We start from the raw sequence: 22,026 nt of genomic DNA, 5'->3' as shown, positions 1-22,026 counted from the left end.
TAAGTCACCAATGACCTCCTAGTTACCAAATCCAATGACCTTTTCTCAGTCTTCATTCTCAATCTCTCTGGGGCCATTGACAGTGTTGATCTCTTTCTCTTCCTTGATATTCTCTTCTCTAGGTTTTCAGGACACCCCTCTCTTCTGGTTCTCCTCCTACCCATCTGATCGCTCTTTCTCTGTCTCCTTTGCTGGATCCTCCTCCAGATCACACTCTCTAACCATAGGTGATCCTCAGGGCTCTGTCCTGAGCCCTCTTTCCTTCTCCCTCTATGCTACTTCACTGGGTGATTTCATCAGCTCCCAGGGATTTAATGACCATCTCTGTGCTGATGAATCTCAAATCTATCTACCCTGTCCTACTCTCTCTGCTGACCTCCAGTCCCTCTTTTCCAACTGTCTTACAGACATTTCAAACTAGATGTCCAATAGACATCTTAAACTCAACATGTTCAAACCTGAACTTATTATCTTCCCTTCCTACTTTCCCTGTTACTGTAGAAGAAATACCACCCTCCCAGTCCCTCAGACTTATAACCTCAGCGCCCTCCTGAATTCCCCACTATCTCTCATCCCCCAATCCTCACTACATCTCGTCCAAGCTATTGCCAAGGTCTATTGATTTCACCTTGGCATCATGTCTTGAATATGACCCCTTCTCTCCTCTGACATTGCCCTCACTTCGGGTGCAGACCCTCATCACCTCACACCAGGACTATTGCCATTACTGTTGGTGGGTCAGCCTGCCTCAGGTCTCTTCAATCCATCCTCCTCTCAGCCACCAAAGTGATTTCCCTAATGAGTTCATCCCTCTACTCAATAAAATCCAGTGGCTCCCTCTTGCTTCCAAAATCAAATGTCAAATCCTCTATTTGGCATTCAAAGCCCTTCCTAACCTAACGCCTTCTACCTTTCCAGTCTCCTTACACCTTACTCCCCATCATGTACTCTTCAATCCAGCCTCTTGGCTATTCCACAAACAAGCCCCTCCATCTCCAGACTCCAGGCATTTTCTATGGCTGTGCCTCATGCCTGGAGCACTCTGGTTCCCTCATCTCTGTCTACTAACCTCCCTGACTTCCTTTACATCTCAATTAAACTCCCATCCTCTACAGGAAGCCTTCCCCAGCCCTTCATAATTCTAGTGCCTTCCCTCTGTTATTTATTTCTATTTATCCTGTTGTGTCCTCCATCAGACTGTGAGCTTGTTGAAGGCAAAGATTGTCTTTTGCCTTTCTTCGTATCCCCAGAGGGCAGCTCGTTGGCCTGGAGTTCAAATCTAGCCTCAGACACTTACTAGCTGTGGGACACTGGACAAGTCCTACTGTTTCTTCATCTGTAAAATGAGCTGGAGAAGGAAATGCCAAACTACTCCAGTATCTTTACCAAGAAAACTCCAAATGGGGTCATGATGAGTCGGACATGACTGATAATGACTGAACAACAAAAGTACCTCCAGAGCTTAGTATAGTCCCTGGTACAGAGTAGGCAGTTAATGCATGTTTATCAATTGATTGATAATCTAACATCTCTTTGAGCATTAAGATTCTATGCCCTAAGGTCCCTCCCAGCTCTGCCCTTCCATATTCTAAGGTCCCTTCTAGTGTGAACAGCCCATGTCCTAAGTATTCTACAGGCAGGTAGGAAGTACAGAATCCCAGCCTCAAAAAAGGGCCCTGGATTGGGAGTGACCTGGTTTTGAACCCCAGCTCTGCTATTTACCCCCTGTGTGATACTGGGCTGGCCATTTAACCTCTCAGAGCCTCAGTTTCTCCATCTGTAAAATCAAACTACCTGATCTCATAGCTTTTGGAAGGGGGATTCTTAGCCTTATTTATGCCAGGGACGCTTTTCACAGTCTGGGGAAGCCTATGGATGCCTCAGAATCATGCTTTTAAATGAAAACATAGGAAATACATCAGGTTACAAAAGAAATCAATTGTATCAAAATGTAGTTATTGAAACATATTTTGAAAACAAGATCATGGATCCAAGGTTAAGCACCCTTGATTCAGAGCAAGAAAGATCCTCAGAGATGATCTAATATAACTTCCTTTTATAGAAGAGAAAACGTAGCCTGAGGAATGTTCCAATGGCTTGCTGAAAGCCTTACAGGTAGGATGTAGTAGAGCCAGGATTTGAACCCAAGGTCTGCCACTCAGTCCACTCCACGAAATAGATACCTAATTAGGAAAGAAGGGATCTTCTCCTCCGTGCACAGCTCTGTGACATCACCAGGACTGGGGCAGCTTTAAGCATTGAACTAAGAGTATTTCTCCAAGGTCCCCTCTTGGGGGGTGAGCAGGGGCCATTCCAATGGGCCAACCCCCCATTCATGTGGGGCCAACCCCCTTCCGTGGCAGCTGGTGGCCAGTGGTTCAGGGCTTGGTTCTTCACTTACTTAACAGAAATGGTGAGAGGCCAACTGCCTGCCGTCCCAGTCTTTGGGCCCAGGGTAGCCAAGGCAACCGTTTATAGTTTACCCTCCTCATTCTTTGGCAGTGGACAGCCCACGTCGCCCGTCTCTTCCCACATCGCTGGCTGAGCGGCCTCAGTCAGAGAAGGTGTTTCCTGCTTCGGGGATCTCTTTGCCTGGCAAGACCCAGACCCTTGCCTCCCACCTCCAGAGCTGGCCAAGCCCCGAAATCTCTTTGGATTCCCTCTCACATCTCTGGCTTACTGGCCTGTTCCCTGGCACCATGCCCAGGCTGCTTTTTGAGAGCCAAGAGGAGCAATGACTCTCGGTTTTCAAGGGGGCATAAAATCAGTATCCAAACTCTTCCAAACCCCTCAACCCCCAACCCTTCTTGCGGCTACCAAGAAGGAACACAAGACTGGGGGTCAAGAGAAGCTGATTCTAAGCCCTGCACCTCCACTGTGAGGCTTTGGCTTGAGAAAGCTAGGCAGCACAGTGGATGAAGCATTGGGCTTGGAGTTGAAAGGACCCGAGTTCAAATCTAGCATCAGACATTTACTAGCTGTGTGACCTTGAACAAGTTACTTAACTGCCATCAGCCTCAGTTTCCTCAGCCATAAAATGGGAATAAGTACAGCACCTACTCTCAGAGATATTGTGAGGATCAAATGTGATCATATGTAAAGTGCTTAGCACAGTACCTGGTACTGAGCCATCACTTCACCCTTTTGGGAATTGCCATCAGGACCAGTATACAAGTTAATAATGGTAGTATTAGTAGTATTAATAATAGTAATAATTTTATCATTTTAGTCATAAATCTTAGTGCATCAGATTTGAAAAGGACTTTAGAGGATAGAAAGTTGCAGGGTGAGGGTTTAGGGGAAAGGTAATGAGTTCCGTTTGGGACATGTTGAGTTTAAGATGTCTATTGGCCATCCAGTTTGAGATGTCTGAAAGGCAGTGGGAGATGGGAGACTGGAGGTCAATAGAGAGGTTGGGACAGGACAGGTAGATTCAAGAATCATCAGCTAGTAATTAATTCCATGGGAACTGACGAGATCACCAAGTGAAGTGGTATAGAGGGAGAAGAGAAGAGAAGAGAAGAGAAGAGAAGAGAAGAGAAGAGAAGAGAAGAGAAGAGAAGAGAAGAGAAGAGAAGAGAAGAGAAGAGAAGAGAAGAGAAGAGGAGAGAAGAGGAGAGAAGAGGAGAGAAGAGGAGAGGAGAGAAGAGAGAAGAGAGGAGAAGAGAAGAGAAGAGAGGAGAGGAGAGGAGAGGAGAGGAGAAGAGAGGAGAGGAGAAGAGAGGAAAAGAGGAGAGGAGAGGAGAGGAGAGGAGAGGAGAGGAGAGGAGAGAAGAGGAGAGAAGAGGAGAGAAGAGGAGAGAAGATAGAAGAATGTAGAAGAAAAGACGAGAAGGGAGAGGAGAGGAGAAGAGAAGAGAGGAGAAGAGAGGAAAAGAGGAGAGGAGAGGAGAGGAGAGGAGAAGAGAGGAAAAGAGGAGAGGAGAGGAGAGGAGAAGAGAAGAGAGGAGAAGAGAGGAAAAGAGGAGAGGAGAGGAGAGGAGAGGAGAGGAGAGGAGAGGAGAGGAGAGGAGAGGAGAGGAGAGGAGAGGGCCCAGGACAGACCCCTGAGGGACACCTATGGTTGAAAGTCCTGATCTGAAGAAGGATCTAACAGAGGAGAAGGAGAAGGAGCAGTCAGATAGGAGGGGAACCAGGAGAGAAGGGTGTCCTGAAAATCTGGACAGAAGAGAGTATGAAGGAGAAGAGAATGACCCACAGTGTCAAAGGCTGCAGGGAGGGCAAGTGCCGCTTAGCTCCTGCCAAGAACAATCTTTGCCCTGAATAAGAAAAAGCAATGATGACTAACGGGGAGTCGATACCCAAGAGGCATAGGGAGATAGCAAGTGAGGAGCCTTGATGAGTTCAAGCCACCAGGCCCCAGGGGAACTCCTTCTCAGATTACTGAAACAACCAGTGGGTCAGATTATCTCAGAGAATACAAGAAGTGCCTCAGGATTGCAGAGGGACAAACATCCTGGTTTTAAAAAAAGTGGGGGGGGGGCGTTAAAGAGAATGCAATTTGCAAGTAGAGGCCAGTGAGCTTTCCTTCAATTCTTGGTAAAATTCTAGAATATATTGTTAAAGGGGTGACAAGTGAGGATCTCAAAAAGGAAACAGTAATGGCATAGAGCCAACCAATGTGACTTTGTGGTTTTTTAAAGGCCCTACCAACCTCATACTACAGAAAGAGTTGGAAGGTCTGAGTTCTACTATGTTTTACACTGGTAAGAATACAACTATAGTATTACATTTATTTTAGGGCCTTGTACCCTCTGGCCCTCCTCCTCCTTTTCCTTCCAAAACCACATTCAGACTCCCCTCCTTTCCCCTAACCCTTGCTTCTGAGAGGTGAGCTTTCACTTTTCTGACCCCAAACTAGGCCACTTGGACCACTTCCCAGCCACCTCCAAACCATGTTCAGAATTAGGGTTAGCATCCTAGGAATTAGGGTTAGTATTAGGGAAAAGCATCCTGCTAGTCCAACTTTCTCCTGTGTGTATCGTGTTCCCTTATTAGACTGTAAGCTTCCTGAGGGCAAGGACTGTGTGGTTTGCTCGTATTTGTAGCCCCAGCCTTTAGCACAATGCCTGACTGATACTAAGTGCTTTTAATAAATGCATTTTTCATTTATTCATTCATTTGTTCTGGGCACCACATTTTAGGAAGGATGTTAATAAGCCAGAGAGGGACCAGGTAGGTAACTGGGACAATAAAGGACCTCAAGATAAAGCTGCATGAGAATCCATTGGAGGAAACAGAAATGTTTAGCCTGGAGAAGAGATGACAGTAACCGTGATTGCTGTATTCGTGTATTTGAAGAATTGTCAAGTAAAAGATGGATTTGACTTTTTCTACTTAGCCCTAAAGGAAGGAACAGTGGTCAATGTAAGGAACATTGCAGAAGAAACATCAGAATACAGAATGTCAGAGCTAGGAGGGGCATTAGAACACAGGATGTCAGAGTTGGGGGACCCTTGGAACCCAGTATACTGGAGCTGGGAGGGCCCTTAGAGCACAGAATGTCAGAGCTGGGAGGAACCTTAGAACACAGACTGTCAGAGCTGGAAGCGCCCTTAGAACACAGGATGTCAGAGTCGGGAGACCCTTAGAACCCAGAATGTTGGAGCTGAGAGGGCCCTTAGAGTATAGAATGTCAGAGTTGAGAGGAACCTTAGAACACAGAATATTAGAACTGGAAGGAACCTTAGCACACAGAATGTCAGTGCTAGAAGGGCCCTTAGAACCCAGAATTTTGGAACTGGGAGGGCCCTTAGAGCACAGAATGTCGGAGCTGGAAGGGGCCTTAGAACACAGGATGTCAGAGCTGGAAGGAAACTTAGAACACAGAATGTCAAAGCTAGGATGAATCTTATAACAGAGAGTGCTATGGTTAGAAGTTAAGATTCTTAAAACAGAATATTAAAACCGAAAGAGATCTTAGACCATAAAATGCTAGAACCAGGAGGGACCTTAGAACAAAGAATGTTAGAACTGGAAGGGCCATTAGAACATGTTGGTGCTGTGAAAGTGACCTTAGAGTCATCTAGTCCAAACTCCTTCACTTTACAGCTAAGGAAATTGGGCCCAAGCAGGGCACAAAGGTATAATTAACATCATCCACCCAGTAACTACATACATGAGATCACAAGTAGTAATGTAGCATAGCCATGAAAACATGGCAGTTGAAATCCCAGCTCTACCATCTAATAACTCTGTGACTTCAGGAGAGTCATTCAATTTGGGACTCAGTTTCTTCATCCATAAAATCGAAACAATTATAGTTGCCTTGCCAACCTCACAGAAGTGCATGGAAACCATCGAGCAGTCTAGACATGTGAGCTATTGCTATTATTACTATCATAATTAATTCTAAGGGCCCTCCCAGCTATAAATCTTGTGCTTCCATGTGAGTGTCAGTCGGGCCTTCATCCAGACAAGCTGAGCAACCTAGGCCTCCCACGTGGTGACTGTGAGCTGTCAGCAATGTTTTCCCCAACCTCGAGTTCCTATGGAGTTTTATATAAATATGAAGGTAATGACAGCAAATACTTAATAAATGCTTGGTGTCATCAAAGCCCTATCTGTGGTAGGCTTAGAGAAGATACGAAGATTGACTGAGAAATAGACCCTGACCCCAAAAAACTTTCAGTCTAGGCTGGAGATAGCAATAATAATACATTGTGCAGCTGAGTGGCTGTTAGAGAGAGGACACTGGACTTAATGTCAGGAAAACCTGAGTTCAAATCCTGTCCCAGACACTTCCTAGCTGTGTGACCCTAGGCAAGTCACTCAACTTCTGCCGGCCTCAGTTTCCTTGTCTATAAAATGGAGGTGAAAAGAATGCATCTTTCTCAGGGATGTCATGAGGACAGAATGAGATATTCATAATGCGTTGCACACCTATAATTGCTATAGAAATGAGACTTATCATTACATAACATTGAATGACAATTGGAGAATGGCTAAACAAGTTGTGCTGCATGATTGCAACAGAATACTACTGTGAAGTAAGAAATGATGAGCAGGCTGATGTTTTAAAAATATGGATGGACTTGCATGAAATAACGAAGAGGGAAACGAGCAGAACCAAGAGAACGTTGTATGCGGCAACAGCAATACGATTCAAAGAATCGCTGTGAATGACTAAGCTATTCTGAATATTATAAATGCTGTATTATAAATCTATGGGGTGTTCCTAAAGTCTGGACACATAGGCAAAAATGCATATTTTCAGGAAATAAATGAATGAAATTTTCAACAACATTTTATTTAATTGGAATATTAACAAATAATGTCTTCAATTCAATCTCCATCATTTGTGATGCAAAGGTTGATGCGCTTTGCAAGATTCATCTGAATTCGGTGCAACAACTCCACATTGCCGTCAGTTTTAGCACATTCACTCTTTATGCATTCAATCAAGTGTGTTGCATCTGTGATTTTCATTGAGTACACCTTCTCCTTTAGCATACCCCTGAAAAAGAAGTCAAGGGGGCTAAGGTCTGTTAATATTCCAAATATTTCAAAATATGCATTTTTGCCTATGTGTCCAGACTTTAGGGACACCCTGTATTATATTTTGAATATTTATTTGAATAAATAATATTTGAATAAATATAGTATATTTTGAATATTATAAATATTTAAATCAGGAAGAAGGAAGATTCTATCCACCTCCAGAAAAAGAACTGACAAATAGAAGTATGCATAGTATGGTGTGTGTGTGTGTGTGTGTGTGTGTGTGTGTGTGTGTGTGTGTGAAATTGGTGGCCTTCTCTAGAGCAGGGTCAGGGGAGAGGGAGAGAGACACTTCAAAATTTAAAATGTAACAAAGAAAAACAAATTAAAATTTTTTTAAATTTTAAAAAGAAAAAAAAGAACATGTGTTAGAAAGAAGTTAAATGACATGCTTCATGAAGGCCGAGGAGAAAAGGTCATTATCAAGCCTGGAAGACTAGAGGCTTCCTGGAGGTGCAGGTCAGTCAATCAGTTAACAAGTATTTATTAAAGACTTACTATGTGCCAGGCACTGAGCTGAGCAGTGGGACTCAAGAGAAGCGAAACCCATTCAGTCTGTCATAAGGAAACTCAACCATTTGGGGCAAGGAGGCATTTTTGACTTACCCCAATCCCTCTCATTGCCCCTGTCCTTCCCTTCAGCCTCTGCAAATGGCAACTGCCCCTGCCCTAGATCTCTTCATTTTCATTCTAATTTCGCTTCTCTACATCTCTGCCATTTTGATGGAACTGATTCTTCTGTCCCATAGAAACAGCTGAACTGATTGTGTCTAATGACAGGTTAGTCGAAATTAGTCAATTCAGTAAGAAACTAAGAAGTCAAACCATTTGTTTGGCATTGGGAGGCCCAAACCATCACTGACAGGTATGAGAGCAGAGGAGTGCAGCTGGCATCCAAAGCCGGAGGGCAATCCTGCAAATTCACCTGAGCCTGAGTCAGTGTGCAGAGTGTGCAATATTTAGGAGGAGATAAGAAGAATGATATTAATAATAATGATGATAACTAAAATGTCCATAATGCTTTGAGGCTTGCAGAGCACTTAGAAAATTTTAAATCATGTTATCCTCACAACAACCCTAGCAGGTAGGAGAGAAGAAAAGAGGACAAACATTTAACAAGCACCTACTATGTGCCAGGCACTGTGCTATAAGTGTTTTATAGATATTATCTATAAGTACTATTATGATCCCTGTTTTACAGACAAGGAAACTGAGGCAGACTGAGGTTAAGTGACTTGCCCAGGGTCACACAGCTAGTAAGTGTCTTAAACCACATTTGAACTCAGATATTTCTGATTCCAAATACTAGAGAACAATGCTAGTGTACAGAAGAGGAACTGGCTAATCGATGCTGCTATTCCCTGTGCAGCGGGTGGGCTATGGTGTACATTGGCTGGGGACCCCCTCTGTAAGGTGTGGTGCCTGCCTGCCAACACTCAGATAAGGAGTTCTTGTGGTTTATCTGGGTTTCCCACATTTCTGTACTGTAGGTCCTCGATATTCCAGAGAGAATATCCCAAAGTGTAACTGAGTGATGATAATGTGTGTTACAAATTCAGCCTAGTGTTGCCATCTGATAAATGCTCAGGGGGTGAGCTCAATCCTGGTCACAAAGATGGAACACCAATCAACTAATCACTTGGCAGTTGACTCTACTTGACTGTTAATATCATGGAGATAGTCTTAGGCTGTAAGCTTCAGAAGGCAGGGACTCTGCTTTAGGTAAGTCCAAGGTATGGCCATGTGAGTTTAGTGAGTTTAGACTTTCTAATGGAGTTGGTAAGGGTGATAAGAGATGGTAGCATTCATGGTAATGGGAGAAGGATGGGTAATAGTGATGGTGGTGGTGATGGTGGTGGTGGTGGTGATGGTGGTAGTGGTGATGGTGGTGATACAGTCAGACATGTTTTAGAAAAACCTTTTCAGCTGAGAATAGAAATCTAATATTAATAACAGAATAGAGTAGAAATATTAATGTGTTTGTTGATGGATAGATGGATAAATTGAAAAGGTATTACTCTGTATAAGAAGACATTGCATTATAAAAGATGTCTCTGAAAAGAGGACAATACTTAGACCAAAACAAATCTTGGGCTCATTGACCTAGAGCTAGAAAAGGACCTCAGAGAATTTCTAGTCAAAAATCCCATTTTATAGATGAGAAAACTAAGACTCAGGGAGTTTAAATGCCCAAGGACACATAAGTAGCATCATTGGCAGGATTTGAACCCAGGTCTTCTGACTCCAGAGCCATCTTCTTTCCACTGTATCATGCTGTCTCCAAGGGGGACATTTTAAGTATTGTAAACATTTCTGGTGTAGAGGAAAGGACCTGGAGACATAAGACCCAGGTGTAAACCCTGGCTCTGTCACTTAGGAGCTTCAAGAAATTTTATCCAACAAACATCCATCGAGTGCCAACAGGGCTACCATGAACTAGGCTCCAGGTAGGGGATACTGAGACAAAATACAAAATAGGCCTTGCTTCCAAAAGGCATAAGTGGTGCCCTGGGCCTGGAGTCAGGAAGACCTGAGTTCAAATTCAGCTTCAGACACTTACTAGCTGTATGACCCTGGGCAAGTCACTTTGCCTCTGTCTGCCTCTGTTTCCTCATCTGTAAAATGAGATTAATAAACTGATCCAACCATTCTGGAGAGCGATATGGAACGATGCTCAAAGGGCTATAAAAATGTGCATGCCCTTTGATCCAGAAATACCACTTCTAGGTCTGTATCCCAAAGAGATCATACAAATGGGAAAAATACCCACATGTACAAAAATACTTATAGCAGCTGTTTTTGTGGTGGCCAAGAATTGGAAATTGAGGGGATGCCCATCCATTGGGGAATGGCTGAACAAGCTGTGGTATATGAATGTAATGGAATACTATTGTGCTATAAGAAATGAGGAGCAGATGGACTTCAGAAAAACCTGGAAATATTTATATGAACCGATGCTTAGTTAAGAGAGCAGAACCAGAACATTGTACACAGTAACAGCCACAATGAGCGATGACTGACTTTGATAGGCTTAGGCCTTCTCGGCAATGCAAGGACTTTCCAATTCCAAAGGACTCATGATGAAAAATGCTGTCCACATCCAAAAAAAGAAATCTGGAGTCTGACTGCAGATCAAAGCAGACTATTTTGTTTTGTTTTGGTTTGTTTTATGTTTTTCTTTCTCATGTCCTCTCCCATTCATTCTAATTCTTCTATACAACATGACTAATGTGAAAATATGTTTAATAGGAATGTATCTGTACAGCCTATATCAGATTGCATGCCATCTTGGGGAGGGGGGAGGGGCTTGAAGGGGAGAGAATTTAAAACTTATGAAGTGAATGATGAAAACTAAAAATAAATAAATCAACTTATTTTTTTATTTTTTTATATTTTCTTTTTTTATTTATTTATTTAACATATTTAGTTTTCAGCATTGATTTTCACAAGACTTTGAATTACAAATTTTCTCCCCATTTCTACCCTCCCCCCACTCCAAGATGGCATACATTCTGGTTTCCCTGTTCCCCAGTCAGCCCTTCCCTCTGTCACCCCACTCCCCGCCCATCCCCTTTTCCCTTCCTTTCTTGTAGGGCAAGATAAATTTCTACTCCCCATTGCCTGTGTATCTTATTTTCTAGTTGCATGCAAAAACATTTTTTTTTTGTTTTTGAACATCTGTTTTTAAAACTTTGAGTTCCAAATTCTCTCCCCTCTTCCCTTCCCATCCACCCTCCCTAAGAAGTCAGGCGATTCAACATAGGCCACATGTGTATCATTATGTATAACCCTTCCACAATACTCATGTTGTGAAAGACTTACTATATTTTGCTCCTTCCCAACCCATCCCCCTTTATTAAATTTTCTTTTTCTTTTTAAAAAATAAAATAAAATAGGATTAATAATAGCACCTGCCTCCTAGGATCAAACAAGATATTTGGAAAGCGCTTTACAAGCCTTAATGTGTTACATAAATGCGGACTGTGATTAAGAAGAACCCTATGCCTGGGCAGATAAGTACAATGGTAGGTGGGAAGAGGTAGAAGCACAGGATTTCATTTCTTGGGACCTGTTTTCTCATCAGTAAAATGGTCTCCAAGGTCTCTTCCAGCTCAAAATTCCTCTGATCCTACCTGAATGAGGGGCTGATTTGGGCCCAGGGGTCCCTGAAATCTCTCTCTCTCTGTGGTGGGGGCCTGCGCTGAAGGGCAGAGACTGACCTCTCCTCCCTGGTACAGGTCAGCTCCTTCAAGAGCCCTGTTTCCACTGCTTCCTCTGAGGTTTTCCCTTTGGAGAAATGCACCCGCACTGAACTCATCGAGGGGCGGCCCCATGTGAAGCTTCAAGTTTGTTCAGCCGTTTTGGGCTCCCGGTGGCAGGGAGAGCTGCCTTAAGCAAAGTCCAAACTGACCGCAAGTTTCCAGGGAGACTTTAGAAAGGATGGTCTTATTTATATTTGGTGAAAATTATATCCCCACTTCCCGCCTTGTTTGTTTTGTGAAACTCTTCCTGGGGTTAGGAAGCATCCCTGCTCTCCACCAGTATCCGTTCTTTTCCTGGCAGCTTAGAATTGAGAGTCCAGGCTAAAGGATGGAACTTAATGGAAAAAAGCAAGAGATCCAGAGGTAGAAAACCCTGATTCCATTCCCAGATCCTAAGTCACTTTCCATCCCCCCAACCTCAGTTTCCTCCTCTGAAATGAAGAGCAGATGGACTTCAGAAAAACCTGGAAAGATTTATATGAACCGATGCTTAGTGAAGAGAGCAGAACCAGAACATTGTACACAGTAACAGCCACAGTGAGCGATGACTGACTTTGATAGGCATCTCTGTCAGAGAGGAAGCGTAGCATAGGAGATACAGGATCATGCTATCAGGAAGTCAGAAAGATCTGAGTTCAAGTCCAGTCATTGATATATTCTGGCTGTGTAACCTTGGCCAAGTCACTTCACTCTCTCCAACAATATGTAAGTGTGTACCTTCCATAGACTTCAGTAAAGTGAAAGGTCTTAAGGGGCAAAAATAGAGGTAATAAGTTCCTTTCAGGTATAAATGAAATAGCCTACACCTAGGAAATAGACTGAGGCTTTGAATGGCTTAATTGCATAGAAAAAGACTATCAAAGACAATGAGCTTTCCATAAAGTTCAGATTGCCTTAATTCCACATGCCCCCTGTCACTCATTTGCACAAGACTCCAACAGAAATCTGGGAATGTAACTGGTAAGTAGGAGTAGGAAGGAACCCAGCTTTGAACTAGGAAGAATTCTCTAACAGGACAGCCTATTCTTCTCTCTTCTCTAGTCTTAAGGGTGAGGAGGGAGTCAAAACTGAGTGGCCACTCCATCACATAAGCAAACATCATGAGGACTCTGCACAGAAAGGAGACCGTCCTGATGTTTCAAAGTTGAATTACCTTGGCCACTCAGGATCCCTACCCATATGCCTCACTACTCTCGTGCTTTGTCTGTTCCCACTCTCCCCACTCACCATGGATTCTGGGTATATTTGTGAGAGCAGTTTTGGGAGGGAATATTTGGTAACTATCCTCCTTGCTATGTCATTTGGATAAATACCTTTGCTAAGAACTGAGTCTATGGGCTGATTGTTAATAGAAAGCACACCAGTGAGGGCTCATGAACTGCAGTTAAAACCAGTCAGTCAAGCAATAAACATTTATTAAGCATCTACTTTGTGCCAAGCACTGGCAGTCCCTGCTCTCAAAGAAGAGCAACATGCAAACAACTGTGTACAAACAAGATATAGACAGGATAAATTTGAGATAATCAATGAAGGCTCTTTGCAGAAGGTAGGATTTTAGCTGCTATTTGAAGGAAGCTAGGGAAAGAAGAGGGAAAGAATTTCAGGTGTGGGAACAACCAGTAAAACTACCCAGAGTCAGGAGATGGAGTATCTTGTTCAAAAAACAGAACTGAGGCCAGTATCACTGGATCAGTGGATTTATTGGCATAAACTGTAAGAAGACTGGAATAGGTGGGGGCGGAGGGTTGTGTGTTTGTCCTTTATTGTCGAAGAGGACCATGACATCAGGGAAATGATGACATGACTTGCAGTTGACTTTGATTTGAGCAAGGGAGAGCTATGCAAGGTCATCAACCTCACCTTCTCCTCCAGAGCCATCTGGGTCCAGTGCCCAGATATTCATCAGGATGAATGGAGATGGCCCAGGGTACAATGCAGGTGGAGGGTGAAGCAGGTGATAAAGGGCTTTGAATGCCAAATGGAATTTTACATTTGATCGTGGAAGTAATAGGGGGCCACTGGAGTTCCAAGTAGAGGGGAGAGGAGGGTGACGTGGTCAGACTTGAACTTTAGGAAGACTTCCTACAGGGTTACCCACAGCCTTAGGAAGCAGTCGCTCCTTATGAGGAAACAACCCACCAGCACAAGTTCAAATTTGGAGAAAAATCTAGAAAGGCTCATAGCAAATTATATCACAAACTGAGGCCCAAACTATATTGATAGAAGGAATTCTACCGAGCTGATGAAATCACAAGTCTGAATGAAAAAAGGTGCCTTCTATCTCTGCCACTCTCAGATACCACCAACCTTCGATGTTCTAGATCCAAAAGTCCTCTTTGGCTTCCACTTTCTATGTTCTAAGGTCTCACCCTTCCCAGTACTTTTATTCTGTATTCTAAGGTCCCTCCCAGCTCTGACATTCTCTGTTCTCACATTCCATCGTTTAGGGTCCCAATCTAGCCTAATATTTCATACACTAACACTCGTTGGTTCTATGATTCTAGTAGATAGGGAAGATTTAGTTGTGCCTGTGGGCAACACCATAAAGTTTCAAGTCCCAGCAGTCTCCTGGGTTCTGGGAATGAAAAAAGCCAGACCACATCCCTCAGAGGTATTGATGCTACTGTCATGAGTGTATTGTGGCAGAAGAATGAGCTGGACAGGACATTAATGAGAAAAAGTCATGCAGAGTACATGTAACACAAATGTGCTTATCCACATTCGATTGATGAGGAAACGGAGTCTCTGAGACTTGAAGTAATTTGAGGAGGCTTGATGATACTGTAGAAAGAGATCTGAACTAGATTGAAAAGACTTGAGTGCAAATCCTGCCCCCAAGTATTACCATTCTGTGTAGCGTTAGGCAAATTTCTTAACGGTTAGAATACAAGTCCCTTGTGGATAGGGATTGTCTTTCTCTTTGCTTATATTTGAAAACTCCACGTCAGCAATAAACATAGTTTCCAGGGATGTCCACGTAGATGATGGGGTTGACACATGCATTGCCAGAACTAGCTCAGTATTCAGAAGGCTCCAAAGGAAAGTGTCAAGAGAAGAGGTACTAGGCTGCCTACCAGACTGAAGGTCTACCAAGCCGTGGTGCTGACCTCATCGTTGTGTGCCTGTGAAACCTGGACAGTCTACCAGCGCCATGCCAGGAAACAGAGTTGCTTCCATTTGAACTGTTTTAGGAAGATTCTGAAGATCACCTGGCAGGATAAGGTACCAGACATTGAGGGCCTTTCTCGAGGTGAACTGCCAAGCATTCAAACTCTATTGCAGAGAGAGCAAATCCAATGGGTTGGCCACATTGTCAAACATACTTTTGCCTAAAAGACTATTTTATGAAGAACTCACCCAAGGCACACACTCACAGAGAAGTCAGAAGAAGCGATTCAAGAACACTCTCAAGGGCTCTCTGAGGAACTCTGGAATTGATTGTATGACATGGGAGATGCTGGCAAAGGACCGCCCAGCATGACGTGCCCACATCAGAGAAGGTGCTGTGCTCTATGAGCAAAATAAAACTGGAGTGAGATGCTCAAATCTAGAGACATGTCTGCTCTGAATGTCCCTATGGCCTATTTGTGCCCAATCTGTGGTAGAGCCTTCTGAGCTCAGACTGGACTGATCAGCCACAGTCAGACACACTGTACTCTGACTCCAACATCCAACTGATGTCATTTGTTCTCTTTGAGTATGAAGAATGAACAACAGTTTGTAAACTCAATGCTTAGCACAGTACCTGGCACATAGGAAGGGCTTAAATGATTGTTCCCTTTCTTCTTAACTTCTAGAAGCCTCAGTTCCCTAAGCTGTAATATGAGGAAGCTTGATTAGATGGCATCTGGGGTCCCTCCTAGCCCTGGCTATGATTCTATGATCCAAAGCCTTTTACTTCCTCCCCTTCTCCCTCCCCTTCCTCCTACTCATCCCTCTCCCCTTCCTCCTCCCCCTCCTTCCCCTCCTCCTCCTCCTCCCCAAGTAATCCTAAGTGATTTGACTACCATCTTAGAGCTAATGTGTTCCTATTCCAATCCTCCATTGAGCTGACCAACTGATCTTCCTAGAGCAGAGTCTGACCATATTGACCACTGGTCCCTCAATAAGCCCCAGTGGCTCCTTATTTCTTCCAAGATCAGATAGAAAACCTTCTGTTTGACCTTTAAAACCCTTTATAAACCCATCCCTTCTATCTTTCCAGTCTTCTTACACTTCACTCTTCATAGGCTAAGATTCAGTGACACTGGTCTTCTCCTGGCTCCTCCCACTCCATTGCTCACCTCCATGATTTTTTGCTGGCTGTCCCCCACATCTGGAATGCTCTCCCTCCTCACCTCCGCCTCCTGGCTTCCCTCAAGATGCAACTCAAACACCACCTAGTAGAAGAGGTCTCTCTCTGTACTCCTTCCCCTCCCTGCTCTTTCCACTCCCTTCACCCACCCCACCCACCCCAATCCCCCCAACTCCTTCCTCTGAGATGATTTCCATTGACACATAAGCTTGGGATATGCCTGGTTTGCATGCTGTCTCTCCACTAGAATGCAAGCTCTTGGAGGACAAAGGCTATTTTGCCTTTCTTTTCATCCATAAAATTTAGCAGAGTCTGAAACATGTGTTTAATAAATGCTTCTTGACTGATTGAGACAGGGTTCAAACTCAGTATTCCTTACCCAGCACATTTGTTGCTGTTTAGTTGTTTTGCATTTAGTTTTAGTCATGCCCAATTCTTTGTGACCCCATTTGGGGCTTTTTTGGCAAAGATACTGGAGTGGTTTTGCCATCTCCTTCTCCAGCTCATTTTACAGATGAGGAAACTGAGGCAAACAGGGTGAAGTGGTTTTCCCAGGGTCACACAGCTAGTAAGTGTCTGAGGTCACATTTGAACTCAGGTCTTCCTGATTCCCAACCCAGCATTCTATCCACTGTACCACCTAGCTGCCTCACTTAGCACATAGTAGGTATTTAATAAATGTTTATTGATTTGGATGCTTGGTTCAAATGTACCACACCACCACAATGCTTCTCCTGCAGTATGAGAGCCCTTAGGTGGTTTGTAGGAATATGGGAAAGCTCTCTGGGGGAGGTTGGCCAAAAACAGAACTGGATAAGAGAGAAGACCGGAGGTTTGTTTGACCAATAGAAGGGGAGCAAATTGCTTTCTGCAAGACCAGAGATGGGTGCTAGAAAAACCAGGAAGCCTAGCCTGCCTGGAATGGGCTGAGTTGTATGCACTTTGCGGCTGAGGGTAGAGGGAGCCAGCTGGGGGTCAGAGGCAGAGGCTAGAACAAATGTACAGGGACAACTGATGAGCATGCCAATTCCAGAAAGCATCTCCAGAAAGGTCTCTGCCAGCCTTGATACTCTATGTCCCCATTAGAAGATGAGCCCCTGGAGGTCAAAAACTGCTTATTGTCTTTCTTTGTATCCCTGATGATGAGCACAGTGCCAGGTACATAGGAGGTGCTTAATAAATGCTTGAAGATGGTGGTGGTGGTGGTGGCGACCTAAGGTCCCTTCCAGTTCTGGCATTCTGTGCTCAAAGGCCCCTCCCAGCAGTAACATTCTCTGTTCTAAGGTCCTTCTTACCTCTGACTTTCTGTCTTCTAAGATCCCTTCATGATATACTGTTCTCTGCTCTAAAGTCTCTCCCAGCTCTGAATCCTGTGTTCTAAGTGCCCTCCCAGCTCTGACATCTTGTGTTATAAGGACCCTCCCAGACCTGACATTCTGTGTTCCAAGGGCCCTCCCAGACCTGACATTCTGTGTTCTAAGGGCCCTCCCAGCTCTGAATCCTGTGTTCTAAGGGCCTTCCCAGACCTGACATTCTGGGTTCTTAGGGCCCTCCCAGCCCTGATAATCTTAGAACACTGAGTACAGCAGGGTCTCAGAGGCAGGAAGGACCATGAACTTCCAGAGCCAGAGGAGGCTTTGTGGAGAAGGTGGTATTTAGCTTCTGAAGAATGAACAAGATTCAGGTAGGCTGAAAGCAGTAAAGGAGCCGCCACCCTTCCTTCCACAGCAGTTAGCCTTTTCTGTAAGATGTTTTCTACACCCACAATCCCAGAAACACAGCCCCCCTTCCCCCAGCCTGCTGGGCTAGGGTATTTATAGCCAACATAAAGAAAACCTGAAATGCCCATCTGTTTGCTTAGCAGCACTGTTAGAGTGTGAACACTCCCAGAATCGCCACAGACAGACCCTTCTCTTCCGCCTCTCCTATTTTTTCCTTCCAGTTTAGTTTTGCATCATCTTGACTTCCAAAATAAATCTCCTCCTCCCAACCAAACTGTCTCATTTTTAAGCAGCATCACTTCCGAGATCATCTCTCTTAAATGGCCTCCCATCCCTCAACTCACCCCAAACCATTCCATCTGAGGTACCAAAACCCACAGTTTGGCAAACTTTCTCTGAATTTAAAAGCAGCCACTTCCACATTTCGCGTGTTCTCCCAAACTGTCTTGACCACCCTCTTCACTAGATGTCACCCTCAGGCAGGGTTCTCTGAGCCAAGACCTAGTACTCTTCTGCCCCAGAACCTGCCCAGGCTCAGCCCCATTTGGTTGGATTATAAGCACAATGAATCAACCAATCAATCGGCAGGTATTTACCAAGTGCCTATTATGTGCCAGGCACAGGGCTAGGCATTGGGGAGAAGAGAACAAAGATGAAATGATGCCTACTCGTGATGTGGGCCCTCTCACATAATCTGTGCCATAGGATCTTAGGATTCAGAGTTAGAAGGAATCTGAGCATAGGGAGTCAGAGCTTATCTGATTCATACCTAAAAAAGAACATCTCTACAATTCATCCAAGAAGGAGTGGTCAGTCTTTGCTTGGAGAGTCCAAAGAGAGGGCATCTACTGCCTCCCAAAGCTTCCCATTCCTCTTTTGGATGTAAAGCCTGTTTGCAAGCTCAGGGCACAGCTTCTGGGTCTGCCCTTCCAGGCCAAGTAGATGAAGGACAGGTCATTGCATATGGCAGCCGTTCAAATACTTGAAGACAGTTGACATTGACATGGGACTCACCATGAGTCTGCTTTTCTCCAGGCTGACCACCCCCAGTTCATTCACTCAATCCCGTATGTCATGATCTCAGGGCCCTTCATCCTGGCTGCTCTTCCTCTCTATGTACCCCATCTTGTCAATGGCCTCCCTAAACTGTGGTGCCCAGAACAGAACACAAGATTCTAGATGTGATCTGACTAAGACAGAAGACAGTGGGACCCTCCCCTCCTTATCACTGTCTCCTACTATGTGCTAACACAACCGGCTTGTTCACTCCCCTTGTTTTCAAAGGAGGATATCAAGGCTCAGAGATCTTTATGTCTCAGACTCTATTCACTGGAACCAAGCCAAACCAAACTCAACAGATATGTATTAAGCCCCTAATGAGTACAATCTATATTGCCCTGTGTGCTACATTCTGTGAGCTGGGATTACCAAGATGGAAATGTTTCCTACTCTTTTCCATTCCCTTGGTTCTCACCTCCAGTTCAGCCTCCATCAGCTTTCAACCAGGACTCTTGGCTATGTGACCCTGGGCAAGTCACTCTACCACTGTGGTGCTCAGTTTCCTCATTTGAGAAGGATGGATCCAGTGGCGTGTAAGGTCTATGACCTGATGGCAGCCTTGCTACCCAACCTCTCCCCTCTGGTCTATCCTATTGACCATCTACACACATAACCTTCCTAAAATACAGACTTTACCATGTCACTTCCCATTCAGAAAACTCCATTGGCTCCCTTTACCCTACAAGATAATCACCCAGACTGGCATTCAGGGCCTCCATGCCTGGCCCTAACCTAACCTAACCCTCCTCAGCATGCATTCATTCCAAGCAGACTGATGTGCCCACTGTTCCCATCCTGTAACCAGTCAGAAGAGCAGTCTAGGTTCTGATTCTTCCTACTTGGGTGGTTGCGTTGGCCGCTCACTTAACCTGCTTGGCTTCAATTTTCTCCTATGTAAAATGAGAGCCCAGACTAAATCATCTCTCTGAGGTTCTTTCCAGCTACAACTACTGTGATATCCCTTTTCCGTTCCAAATCCAGCCTGGAAGTTCTATGTTTTAAAGGCCCCTCCAGCTCTGACATTCTGTGTTCTAAGGGCCCCTCCAGCTCTGACATTCTGTGTTCTAAGGGCCCCTCCAGCTCTGACATTCTGTGGTCTAATATTCCTCCCAGCTCTGACATTCTGTGTTCTAACACTCCTCCCAACTCTGACATCCTGTGTCCTTTCCAGCTACGTATCTTATGTTCTAACGTCCTTCACATTTCTGGCATTCTTCATTCCAATATTCTGTGTTCTCAGGTTCCTCCCAGCTCTGACATTCTGTGTTCTAAGGGCCCTTCCAGATCTGATATCTTGTGTTCTAAGGGCCCTTCCAGCTCTGACACCCTGTGTTCTAAGGTCCTTTCCAGCTATGTATCTTATGTTCTAAGGTCCTTCACGTTTCTGGCATTCTTCATTCCAATATTCTGTGTTATCAGGTTCCTTCCAGCTCTGACAGTCTGAGTTCTAAAGCTCCTCTGAGCTGTGATATTCTGCATTCTAAGATCCCTTCCAGTTCTGTATCCTCCCACCTCTGACATTCTTCATTCTAACATTCTCTGATCTAAGGACCCTTCTAGTTACAACATCCTGTATTCTAAAATGCTTTCCAGATTTAATGTCTCTGATTTTGTGATGTTAATAAATCCATTTTCTAATTCACATTTCCACTGAATTAGATCTAATGGCCCTTGTTCTCCTAATAGGGCTAATTACCAATGACCTTTATTTCCCTCTGATTTTCAGCTTTTCAGGGCTATTTCTCCAAAGTGATAATGAAGGTGTTATTATTATAGGCTGTTGACTGCTGTGGAAACCTAGCCCTAAGCAGACCCTCCTTGGAGTAGTCGATCAGTGACACACCATTCTCCCCCACACAGCCAGGCTTCCTCCACACCCTCTGAGCTAATTTCTGCTCTGGCGGCAGGAAGGGGCCTACCCAGCCTGGGTGCTAATCAGCCATACCAGAGATTGGCCAGAGGAGCCGAAGGGCAAATCCAGGGATAACACAGGACAAGTGCATATGTTGCTGGGAAATACCATTGTAATTGCCTCTACCTTTCGCTTGGCCTTGACACCAGGCCTCATGGATAAGCTTGGGGCAGTTCAACAAGTCTCTTTTGAGTGTTAGCTAGGTGCTGGGCTCTAGCTGAGGGGAAACAGAGGCAGAAGAAATGCTCCTTGCCCTCCAAGCACATAGAGTCTAGTTGGGGGATAGGAAGGACACATAAGAAATAATTAAGTAGAAATATTAATAGCTCATATTTATATATAACTATATTTCAATAAAATAAATATAAATATTTATATATAAATGTAGAGTTTTAAGGTTTGCAAAATGATTTTGATACATTTATATAGCTGAGGATCAAATGAGATAATATGCAAATTGCTTCAAAACTTTAAATTGCTTTATATAAATGCTAAATATTTATCATTACTATTATCAAATCTTCTTTACAACCCTATGAGGGAAATATAATTATCCCCATTTTAGAGATGGGAAAACAAGTTGAGTGCAGATAAATGACTTGCCTATGGTCACTCAACTGTAAGAAAGTGCCAGGTCTTCCTGATTCCAACTTGAGTGTTCTAACCACTGCACCACCTGACCTCTCTGAAGTAAGCACAAGGACAATAACAATCCATTGGAATGTGTTAACTTCTTTAGTAAAAGCTGGAAGAGGCTTTGGAAGCCATCATATCCAACTCACTCATTTTAGAGACAGGGAGGCTGAGAGAATTAATGGGATTTGCCCAGGTCCGTAAACAGCTAGAAACTGGGAGGATTTGAATTCAGATCTTTCTGAATCCCTAACCAGCTTGTATCCATGATACCACCTCTCAACAGCCCCCCGACTGAGTCAATGATAATTGTCCTCTCTTTATATGTAAGAAAAAAGAAGTTTTCACAGAAATAACTCGAAAAGGAAGGGAACAAGCATTTATTAAGCACCTACTATGTGCCAAGCACTTTACCTCATTTAATCCTCACAATAACCCTGTGTAGGTACATGCTTGTATTATTTTATTCTAATAACTTAGTATTTTATTGTTATCCTCATTTTTTTACAATTGAGAAACTGAGGCAGACGGCAGTTAAGTGACTTGCCCAGGGTCACACAGCTAGTAAGTAGCTGAGACTGGATTTGAACTGAGGTCTTCTTGACTCCATGCCCAGTGTTCTATCCATTGCGCCAACTGCCGTCT

The sequence above is a fragment of the Trichosurus vulpecula genome, chromosome 2, assembly GCF_011100635.1.
Source record: "Trichosurus vulpecula isolate mTriVul1 chromosome 2, mTriVul1.pri, whole genome shotgun sequence".
Taxonomy (NCBI): domain Eukaryota; kingdom Metazoa; phylum Chordata; class Mammalia; order Diprotodontia; family Phalangeridae; genus Trichosurus; species Trichosurus vulpecula.
Note: the sequence above shows the minus strand (reverse complement) of the source record.